Source organism: Symphalangus syndactylus, chromosome 19, assembly GCF_028878055.3.
Source record: "Symphalangus syndactylus isolate Jambi chromosome 19, NHGRI_mSymSyn1-v2.1_pri, whole genome shotgun sequence".
NCBI lineage: Eukaryota > Metazoa > Chordata > Mammalia > Primates > Hylobatidae > Symphalangus > Symphalangus syndactylus.
In genome coordinates, this window is record NC_072434.2 from 76,698,432 (window position 1) to 76,710,386 (window position 11,955).

General features: G+C 43.9%; 1 pseudogene; it reads right to left on the reverse strand.

Annotated features, from left to right (window-relative positions):
* Positions 1 to 11,456, reverse strand: part of LOC129458289 (uncharacterized) — a 34,177-nt pseudogene extending 22,721 nt beyond the window's left edge.
* Between the last annotated feature and the right edge of the window lie 499 nt (positions 11,457 to 11,955).

The following is an 11,955-nucleotide window of genomic DNA, read 5'->3' on the forward strand; positions in this document are numbered from 1 at the left end:
AGCAATTTTTTGAGTTTTGGCTCAAGAGTGATTGCTTCTGCTATTTCTTCTCCCCAGATATAGATGGATGTTTGGTAGACATGATGGGATGTGAAAATTAAAAACACAATATTCCAAAAAACACGGGGAACACAGTACACTGTAGAGTATCAGCTGTTTGTCCTTGTGATAGCATGGATGACGGGGACCTGTGGCTCACTGTTGCTGCCCAACATTGCAAGAGAGTATTATACCGCATATCATTAGGGAAATGCTCAAAATTTAAAATTCAAAATATCATTTCTACTGAGTGTGTTTCATTTTTGCACCATCATGAAGTTGAAAAATCGTAAGTCGAATCATTCAGGAACCATCTGTATACTCTTATCTTAAGCACGGCAGTAACCAACCCAAAGAGGCCCTAGACCAACTAGCTCTAGGCCTGAAGTTGGCAAACTTTTTCTGTAAAGAACCAGACAGTAAATATTTCAGGCTTCCTGGGCTGTGTGATCTCTGTTGCAACTGCTCAACTCTCTACCCTTTCAGGAAGAAAGCAGCCATAGACAATCCATAAATCAATAGTGGGGATGGGCACAATGTCTCATATCTGTAATCCCAGCACTTTGGGAGGCTGAGTTGGGTGGATCGCTTGAGCCTAGGAGTTCAAGGCCAGCCTGGGCAACATGGTAAAACCCCATCTCTACAAAAAAATACAAAAATTAGCTGGGCATGGTGGTGCACGTCTATAGTATCAGCTACTTGGCAGGCTGTGGCAGGAGGATCGCTTGAGCCTGGGAGGTCGAGGCTGCAGTGAGCCATGTTCATGCCACTGCACTCCAGCCTGGGTGACAGAGTGAGACCCCATCTCAAAAAAAAAAAAAAAAAAAAGGTGTAGCTGTGTGTCAATGAAAATTTTTTTGTGGAACCTAAAATTTGAATGTCATACAATTTTCAAGAGTCATGAACTAACTATTACTGTTCTTTGATCTTTCTTCAATCACTTAAAAGTGTGCACAGGCCATACAAGAATAAGCGATGGGCTGGACTTGGCCTGCAAGCTGAGGATGTGGACTCCTGTTCTAGGTCATGAGACAGCCTGTTAAATATCAGCCCAGCTTCTGGAAAGAAAAACTAAGGAATTAAACTTGGTTCCAATGATGTTAATGTGCATTTGACAACATAGAATCTATTCAGGTAGCTTGTCAAAAAATTAGCAAGAAATATTTTCGTAGGTACAAAACAATACGTTTCATTAAGAGATAGTAATGAAACTCATGGGAGTGTACATATATGTATCCATTATAGATGTGTGTGTGTGTGTGTGTATGCTTGTATTTCTTCTCCCCACAACACACACTGAGTAAATACACAACAATGGGAATTATTTTCATGTTCCTGTCTGCAAGCAAAGGGTTAATCTGTGGACTATTAATTGCTCCTGAAATCCAGTCTGGAGCTGCTGCTGACACCAAGGAAATATTCTGCATTTATATTCGAAGCCGACAAACCTTGAGAAATCCTGCTGCTGGAAGTGTGAGTAAATGTGCTTTCATCTGCAGTTTCTCTTTACCGTGCAGCTTGGAATGTGAGTACTGGCATTGTTGGGCACTGTCAGTCACCGCAACTGATTCAAAGTGAGACCGCAATTGAGTCAGAGAACTTCAGATGATGGTCTTAGGAACGATGCCATCTTTTTACCCCCCTGAGGGGAATCTGTCCTTCTGAATGGAGCTATTTATTCTATTCCTTGCTCATCAGCTGTAAAGTTTGGGCATCATTAGAGTCACAGAGATGACAGTGATTCACCTCCTCCAGTGAGATGTCGAGGGCCAATGGGAATTGTCAAAAAATCTAGGTGATTTTAATTTAAGAGGAAAACTCAAATGTACTTCAGAGCCCATTTTCATTTTGTCACCCTTAGTTTTGAGAAAACTCCTTAGTATTATGCTCACTGTTTTGGAATTTTCTTTTGTAGCAGCGGGTGGCTGCATTCCTTCACTTACAGGCGTTGTAATGATCCATTGTGTAATTTTATGGCCAAATGTAGCTGACAGAGATAAAACTTCTCATGAGTAACATTATCATACTGCCATTTGTTCCCAAAGCTACTTCTAAAACTTCTTTTTAACCTTTGTCCCCTAAAACACTCTCTCACACTATTTTCTGCATACCCCCAAGAGATAATAATTTTGTACAAAATTTTCCTATGGGTAGAAAGTGGATAGACTTTTTCAAACTACAGGAGCCTCACCTTCCCCCTGAGATTCTGATAAGTTTTCCCCCTCCAGACTTTGAGAATCCATTTGTTTGAATGTAGGGGTTTGAATCACATCACTCAAGATTCTGTATGTCTCTGATGCTTAGATTTCTCCATAACACTTATAGTGATTTGCTGCAGACTATTGACTCATTTTTTTTCTTTTTACCAAGTCACTAATGCATGTACAATTTGATACCAGGATAAAGAATGACATAATTTTCTTTCATTAAGATTTCTCATTGGCCAATGTCAGAAAGAAAAACAGAACAAAATGAATGTCTGCCTGATGCAAAATCCTAATCAGGGTCCAGGGAACTCAAAACAAATTAGACCAACTTCTCAGTACTCCGAAGAGGCTACTAGACCTTATTGCTACTTTTGCAGCAGAAATATGAGAGATCCAGTTTGAGACCAGCCTGGCCAACATGGCAAAACCCTGTCTCTACCAAAAATACAAAAAATTAGCCAGGCATAGTGGTGGGCACCTGTAATCCCAGCTACTTGGGAGGCTGAGGCAGGAGAATCACTTGAGCCTGGGAGGCGGAGGTTACAGTTAGCTGAGATCATGCCAGTGCACTCCAGCTAGGGCAGAGCAAGACCCTGTCTCAAAAACAAACAAACAAAAAACCCAACAAAAACAAACAAAAAGACAAGAAAAGAAAAATGGAAAAAAAAAAAAAAGCAAGAAATGTGGGAGGTCCTGGGGAGGTTAGGAGGAGAAGCACAGTGTGCTTGGCCTTCCCAGCAATCATAGGTACTGGATTTCCTTCCTGGAAGTAGTCCATCCAACTTTGACCCCCATTTCCGGGTTATCTCAGGATACCAGCGACGTGTTTGGTGTTTAAGTAGGAATATCATTTGCCATGGGTGGAGAAACAGGCCTAAATAAGATAAATTCTGATCCAAGCCATACACTTAGCAGGGAGAAGACTCAAGGTGGAAATCACAATTGTCTGCCCTCATAAGTTGCCTCTCTTCCTGCCTCCTCTCAAGGTGTCACACACTGAGAAAGCAGCATGGGCCAAGCCACATGGGAACCCAGCAGGATGCTGAATGCTGGGATGCCCTGCCCAGCTCTGCCTCTGGGGTTGAGGCACTCATTTGTTCGCTGAGCTGCTGTTAGATGGAAGAGGTCGGGTCTTCTCCCAAGGGACAGTGAGCATCCAATGACTGCTTGATGAGGAGGAAATAAAGAACTGGCACTTGGTATGAAGAATTGGCCTTGGGCCTTAAGGCAGGACAACTCTGAAGGGTCCTCCAGGTCCCTGAGGATTAGCTGAGGCCTTTGTTGTGAATGCATTAAGAGTAAATCCCAGTAGAGGTGTGCTGACTCCTGTCTGTCATCCCTGCACTTTGGGAGGCTGAGGTGGGCAGATCACTTGAGGTCAGGAGTTTGAGACCAGCCTGGCCAACATGGTAAAACCCCATCTCTACTCCAAAAAAAAAAAAAAAATTAGCCGAGTTAGGTGGCAGGTGCCTATAATCCCAGCTACTTGGGAGGCTGAGGCAAGAGAACCGCTTGAACCCAGGAGGCGGAGGTTGTAGTGAGCCACGATTGCACCACTGCACTCCAGCCTAGGCGATAAAGTGAGACTCTGTCTCAAAAAAACAAACAAACAACAAAAAAAAGCAAAATTAAATTCCTACCTCGCCACAGTTCTCATTTCCTGTGAACATAGTCTCCTATGTTCATCCAAATTAAGGATGCTCCCCAATAAACTTCCTTTCTGCAGAAAGGAAAGAAAAGAAACTGGAAAAGACTCTGAATTGAGTCAAAAACAGCTTCCTAAGGAACCACCAAAACAGGTCAAATAATAGCAATTATCTGGGAATGGAATTTTGAGGCTGAAAATCTTTGCAGGACTCCTCATTACTTTCAGGATAAGATGAAAAGTCTATAGTGGGACATGTAAAGTCTTTTAGGGTCTGGTCCCTGCCTAAATCCCCAGTCTCTTTGGCTGACAAGCTACTTAATGTTTAGACTGACCCTATTTTGTCCCCTCCAGTGGCTGCCAGGCTGCTGTTTTTCACCTGATTGAGAGCTTTTGTTTTCAAAATTATTGTGCAGCTGGAGAGGGAGGACAATAAGGAATAGGGCAAATTAGGGCAACCCAAAGCTCACTGTTCTTACTGAGATTCGGCTCTTTTTCTTGAGAAATGCTCCCTGGGATGCTGTAAGTGTTTTGTTAAGTTCCAGAGTTCTGGAAGTGGGAATTCTTACCATTTTTTGCCAGTGTTCTCATTGCTTTTAGAACGGATGAGATTTTCAGAAGATCTTATTCTGTCATTTTTACTGATATCCAAACTAAGTTTTAAAGAGTGAATAGAGGAGAGGTTTGTTATGGCAGAGGTGACAGCTTGGGCAAAAAAAAAAAAAAAAAAAAAAAAATCCAGATGGGAGAAAGTTTGACATATGCAGAAGCACTGCAAGCAGCTTGGAATTGCTGGAACATAAAGTTGAGACAAAGGAGCACAAGGAAAAAAGTCTGAGGAGGCAGGCAGTTGTCAGATAATGAGTGGTCCATGTGCTACATTTGAAGATGTTTACACTTTTTTTGTCTCTCTCAGCTGTTTTCCTTTCAGGGCCAATTTCAAACCTCAGCGATTGCTGGAAGCCTGGTATAACCGTGCAAACTCACAAGTTTTGAATTATCTGATACTAGTAACCTTCCCCTCACCATCTAAGCATTGTTCACCTATGGTCAACACTTCTATATAAATATCTCTTTAAAATTTCTAAATGTATTTTTAACTAGCTGAACCTAGCATTCAATACCTATCACTGCATCAGAAAAAAAATGGGAGGTATTTGGGAGACCTCTATTAATTGATTACTGGAGAGATTATTGAGAAGTGCTCCCATGTTCTTACTTTGGGGTATAACTCTTGATGATACAACTGTACCAGCAAGTGTTAGTTTGGAAAAATAGAAACCATTTTAGGTATTTTCACTAGGAGGGACTTAATATGAGGACTTAGAGGTTCATATAACCATTGGATATGTTGGAAGATTGAAGATTGAGAAGGCCCCTGGGGGCTTTCAGTGAATCCAAAAGTGGGGTGGTCATAAGAGGCCATCCTTAATGATCTTAGCTAACTGCAGCACAAGCGAATAATTTTCAGGGAACCCCCAGGAGCCACTGGCAATCCCCACATCTACCAGTTGCCAGTGCCTACATTCTTAGCAACTAATACAGGAGAATAGTGACGTATCTTCTGTCTGTGAAACCTCCTGCAGACACCTCACGTTGGTAGCCGGGGAATGCTTGCTGCTGTACCACTGAGATCTCCATTCAGCAGGGAAGGACTTACCTCTTAGCTACTGGGAGTGTTACCAGATGAAATTCTTCAGATATCAGCTCTCTTTAGAAATTGCCCTTTGCCAAAGTTCAGAACCACCTTTCTCAAGGCCATGTTCTCTTCTCAAAGAAGCCCACCTTCAACAAGTGGTCAGTGTAAGGATAGAAAGGTCCCAACTCAACCCAACTCAGGACATTTCTGAAGAGACAGCCCAGCTTCAGAAATCCCTATAGGGCTTGGTAAAGTCTGTTTTGTATCTTAGAACACCTGTGTCTCATCACAGAACAACTTCTCTCTCTGTCCAGTCCTGCTTCCTTCACTTTTTCCACAAGCCTTGAGCCTAAGGGACCACCTCAATAAACTGATTATACACTAATCTCCATCTCAGACTCTACTTCTAGGAAGAATGCAAATGGCAGCAAGGTCAGCGATCTAAGAAAGGAGAGGCAGGAGCTGGGTCACCCTATGGCCAGCTGGCAGTGAGGGCCTCATCACAGGTGCTAAATCCAGCGTGGAGAGTCCCTGGCCCAACCAAGCAGTGCAATTGTTAAAACATTCTTTGGGAGTTAACAAAATAATACATCAGCAGAAGAAAATGCATTCATTAGTATAATGTTTTACATGTTCAAAAAATATGGGAAGAGAGAGTAATTATAGGAACAATTGAATTGTACGTCTGTTGTTTAGAGGAATTAAAGATTCGGGGAAAGATAATAAAAGGTAAACAGTGATTAATCAATTAAACGCTAGGAATAAAAGCCAGAAGTCCTTCTTGGTAGGCTGGAAAGAGACTGTCATCTCCTGTAGGTAGAGGGCACAAACAGCTGAGAACCAGGTCTAAATTTTAATCATGAAAATAGCAAGTTTCTGGAGGTTATTATGTTAAGTGAAATAAGCCGGGCACAGAAAGACAAATATCCCATATTTTCTCTCACATATCGGAGCTAAAAAATTGATCTCATGGAAGTAGAGGGTAGAATGATAGACACCAGTGTGTGGGAAGAGTTGTTTGTGTTGGGGGATGGGACGAGGGCAATGAATTGAGGTTGGTTAATGGGTGCAAGCATACAGTTAGATGGAAAGAATAAGTTCTAGTGTTCGTTCGATAGGGTGACTATAGTTAGGAAAAATATATTGTATATGTCAAAAAAAAGCTAGAAGAGAAGATTTGAAATGTTCCCAAAACAAAGACATGATAAATGATTGAGGAGATGGATATCTTAATTACCCTGATATGATCATTACACATTCTTTGCATGTATCAAAATATCACATGTACCCCATAAATATGTACAAATATTATGTATCAGTTATTTAAAAATCTTTTAAAAAAGAAAATAGCAAGTGCCAGAGAAAGCATAACTCTCAATGGACAGGTCTACTATACCAAGACTAGGGCACTTCTGGGGAGATATTGTGTCCTGAGATATGGGATGGGACATCTTGGTTGGTGCACTCAAAAATCTTGAATCCCCCAGTTCCCCTGAATGATTGGACCAACAGAAGTAGCCCACTTCTCTGAAGATGATGCAGAGGACTCGGCCTTGCAGGGCAACAAATACCCCTCTCAAGATCTTACCTCCCCTCCTGGCCACCAGAACAATAACTAGGGTTCAGTAGCAACACAGTCCACCAAGGAATGCCAGTCTTACTTAGGAAGGGAAGGACTCTTTTCTGAAGTAGCTATAGGACATAGCCAACACGTGCCAGCTGGAACCAGTGCAGTATGTAATGGATGGGATTCTGAAGGTTCTGAATCCAGGGGAGCAGACCGTAAAATTGATTAGAGAGAGTTTATCAATATGAGGGCACTCTGCCTTAATCCAGACAGAGATTAATACTCTATCTTGGACCCCAGGAGATGGTTCTAACAGGCTGTCAGGGTGGCTCCTAGAACTATGGAAAAAGTGATGGCTCATGCTAAGAGGAAATGCTAGAATTGCCAATGCCAGGTGGTAGAAGGAGTGATCAAAGAGGTGGGCATGCCAGACTATGTAAGGCCAGAAAACCCTTTAGATGACTGTGGACTGTGGGAGAGCCTGGAAGATTCTACATTTACCAAAGGAAGAAGGAGTGTACTGGTGAGAGGGTCACAAGCATCATCAAGAAATTCAGGATTGCTTCTCCTCTTCTGTAGGCCAGGGCCAACTGAAGAAAGATGCTGTCAGAACACTGGGCTCACTGACATCAATGTGAGTGACAGGATCCCCAAACAATAAAGGCTAAGTGGCAGTGCTTCACCATCAGAAGCAAGGCACAATTCTAATAACAAGCAGTAAGTCTGGAGCATCAGCCAAGGGGCCTGGCCCAACTTGAGTATGACGGTGATTAATAGAACCTTGTCCCCAGAGGAAATTTAGATGAGTAAACAACAAAGGTTTTTCTCAATCTATATACTTAAAAGAAATAATGAATGGATAATCAGGACATGGAGGAAAGCTTCCACACAAAGTCATGATCGCTTACCCCATTTCTGGACTGGAGCCAGTTTTCATACCTGCATTTCATTCATTCTAGGAGAAATGACCCTGCAACACCACAACAGTGTGTATAGTGATGACTCTCTTGGTGCTTCTGTAAAGTTATCTATGTTCATTTCTTCTGGAAACCATACATTGAGAAGAGGGGAAGAGCCAAGCATATCAAAGACTGTTGGATACTGGAATTAAGTTAGCGCTGATGTCCAGGGACCTGATGCATCATCATGCTCCTGCCCCAGTTGAAAGCCAGGACGTATGGGGGCCGCTAATAAATAGAGTTCTGGCTCAGATCTGTCTCACAGTAAGTCCACTGATTGTGCAGATCCTCCTAGTAGTCATTTGGCTGATTCCTGAATTCAATAATTGCAATAGGAATACTTCGTATTTGCCTAACCTCCATTTTGCTTCCAGTGGCGTCAGTGCTATTGTAGTGGGGAAGGTCAAATAGAATCCTTTGAAAGTGTCCAACCCCGTGGTCAAAGTGGTAAAGTCAAGGCAACATCACCTCCCTGGGGGTAATGGCAGAGATTACTGTCACCCTTAAAGACCTGGCATTGGCTGGGCATGGTGGCTCACACCTGTAATCCCAGCACTTTGGGAGGCCGAGGTGGGTGGATCACGAGATCAGAAGTTTGAGACCAGACTGGCCAATATGGTGAAACCCCGTCTGTACTAAAAGTACAAAAATTAGCCAGGTGTGGTGGCACCTGCCTGTAATCCCAGCTACTCAGGAGGCTGAGGCAAGAGAATTGCTTGAACCCGGCAGGCAGAGGTTGCAGTGAGCCAAGATCGCACCACTGCACTCCAGCCTGGGGGGCAGAGTGAGACTCCCTCTCAAAAAAAAAAAAAAGAAAGAAAAGACCTGGCATCAAGTGGCTTCTTGGTTGCCCCAGTTGACTCTTTGGATAGTGTCTGTTAATATACTATAAGCTAGTCACCCTGGAGACCTTTTGTAATTGACCAAAATTCTCTCTACCCATAGCTGAAGTCTTTCACTGGCCATTAAATGTTGGCTTTCCTTAGGGTTTTGTCCTAGGCGCCCTTTTCCACTCAATAAACTCTTTCTGGATGGTCACTATTGCTAGATGGTTTCAAGTACTAACTGTGTGCCAATATCTGTGTGACTCATACCATTAGGTTTCCAAAGCAGGTGGGTCCTATGAGCTCTAGACAGGCATATCCAACGCCTAATATCAGAAGCCTCCTAGTCATCCCAAACTCAATATGTCCAAAATTAAACATATGATCTTCTTCCAGTAAAACAAATGAAACCAGGTTTCCTCCAATTCTCCTTTACTTATTACAGCACTTACATCCATCCAGTTACACAAGCTAGAGATCTAAGTTGCTATGTCCTCCCTCCCTCCCTCAACCCACATCCAGTTTTCCCTAGGTTCTGTCATGTTAATGTTAAATATCTCTCTAATACATCCAGCTTTCTCTGTGCCCACCACCAGATGCCCTGAGCTACAATTGTCTCCCAGCTGTTCTCCCTGTGTGTATCAAGGCCCTGTCCACCCCATCTTCACTATAGCAGGAGCGAGATAGTCAAAGGCAAATCTGATTATTTCCCCCACACCAGCCTCTAAGATGACCCCCAATGCTCTTGTCTCTTGGTATCCACACCCTTGGTAATCCCCTCCCACATTGTATCAGAGTAGGTCTGTGTTTCCCATAGATTTTGGTAGAAATAATGGAATGTCACTGCCAAGATGAGGTCATAAAAGCCCTTTCCTGTTGGGCTGGCTCACACTCCCTCTTCTTACTTGCTCTGGGGGATATAGCTTCTCTGGGGCATACAGTGGTTCTATGCTGAGTGGCTGTACAGAGAGGCCCACAAAGAGGAACAGAGACCTCCTGAGTGATTCTGGGAGCAGATCTTCAGCCCCACTCAAGCCTCACACAATGGGAGCCCCCGGTGCAATGCTTGCAACCTCTTGTGGGACCCTAAGCTAGAACCACCCAGCTAAGCCATACCTGAATTCCTAACCCTCAGAAATGGCATGAGATAATGTTTGTTGTTTGAAGCTGCTAAGTTTTGGGGTAATTTATTACATCACAAAAAATAAATATCATCCAGTGGTTACCCAAAATTCTTTAACATGGTTCTCAAGGCTCAATATGATCTGACCACTAACTATAATGTCTGCACATCTGCCGCCATCTCCTCTCTGCCACAGACTTTTCCTAGACTATCCTTCTACCAATACTGTTACCACTCTGCACACACCATTTCCACTGCCAGGAATGTGCTCCTCAGATTGGTTCATCAAAGTTAAAGTCTACTTCCTCACATTTCAGTCCAAGCCACTTCATGGAAGCCTTCTTTTGTCTCCCAAGTGATTAAGTCAAATCCTTCTTTTATAAGCCAGGACGGCCTCATTCACTTCTCTTTGAGGGCACTTGCCTGGTTTAATGATAGATAATACTTATTGATGAATTACTATGTGCCAGCACAGTCCTAAGTGCTTTGCATAATGCATATAAACCCTGACAACCATCCAGCAAAGTGCCCCCACTTTACAGATGAAGAAACTGAGGCACAGAAAGGTCCAGAACGTTGCTGAAGGTCACCCAGTGAGTATGCAGATTTACATATTCTTGTGTGTTTATTTGAGTGCATCCATTGCTCCAAGAAACCGGATGCTCCATCATGGCAGACATCTCTTCTTTTTTTGCTCACAGTGGCCCTAAATCTTCTTTCCTAACTATCCCAATCGTATAACCATGGAGTTTTCAGTGAACTTAGGAAAGGCCTGAGTTACAGAATTTCCATGGTGCAGGGAATAAACAGACCCTTTAGCCCACTTTGAGATTTGGACATGCAAAGGTCAAACTGTGTGTGGACAGGGGCTTCTTTTATGTGACCGGCTCTTCTGTTCCTTCCTTCTCTGCTAATACAGTTCTCCTGTTCTAAATGAACTCCAGAATAGCACAAAGTACAGGCAAGGAAGGTTTTCAGGAGGGAATACTGCCAACCAGGCAGGACTAGAGCCCTCGACATTTCCTCTCTGGGCAGCAGAAGCACATTTCATCAATGGTGGGGGTGTGGCGCCTCGGGCCAAAGGCTGAGGCAGACAGACTTCCAGGAGGATGAGGCCATCGCCGGAAGCCAACGCCCAGGACCCCACAGTCAACCCTCTGCCACTCAGCTCCTGCCAGACAGGAGCAGCAGGCACAGCTACCCAGGCAGAAGAGAGGATGGTGCACACGGAGGGCGTAATGCCAGATGGTGGAGCTGGACGAATGGCCAGCCAGCCGGCACCAGCCTAGTGCCAACTGTTAGCAGAGCCCAAGCAGCACAGTAGAAGGTGGGAAGTGGGGTGGCTCACCCCAGCTCCTCCCAGGATGCCAGGGCTGACGGTCTGGGGTCCACCCTGGTGAGGCAGGACCCTCTCCTCTTCACACTGTGCAAGGAGCTCTGATCCTGGGTTCATAAGACGTTGGTTCAAACCCAACTACATACTAGCATGTGACCTTGAGCAAATCACATTACCGTACTTGCTCTAACTGATTGGGCAGCTGCCATCAGAACAAATTAAGTTATATATATAGAGATGGTTTGCTAACAGCAAACTACAAATGAGTATCTGCAGGGTTGCTATGACACTCCAAACGCTCATCAATTGTTTTCTGTTTGCAGTCTACTTTTGAATACTAAAAGTGTGGGCCCACCTAAAGGGATTACAAACAATATAGACTTGGTTAGCAGCAGTTACAGCTCCATCAGTACTGCAATTACCAGGGGCTCATGGTCTTTGTCAAAGTGGGCCTGGTCTTGGCATCAGTCCAGTAAACCTTCTCCCTGGGCCCGTCTCTGGCATTCACTGTTCCCCTTCTCTCACTCATGCCTGTTGCCGGAGTAATGTCCCCTGGCGATGGCTCTGGCCACGTCGCAAGGCCTTCCCTCTTCACCCTCCCAACAAGTTTATCTCC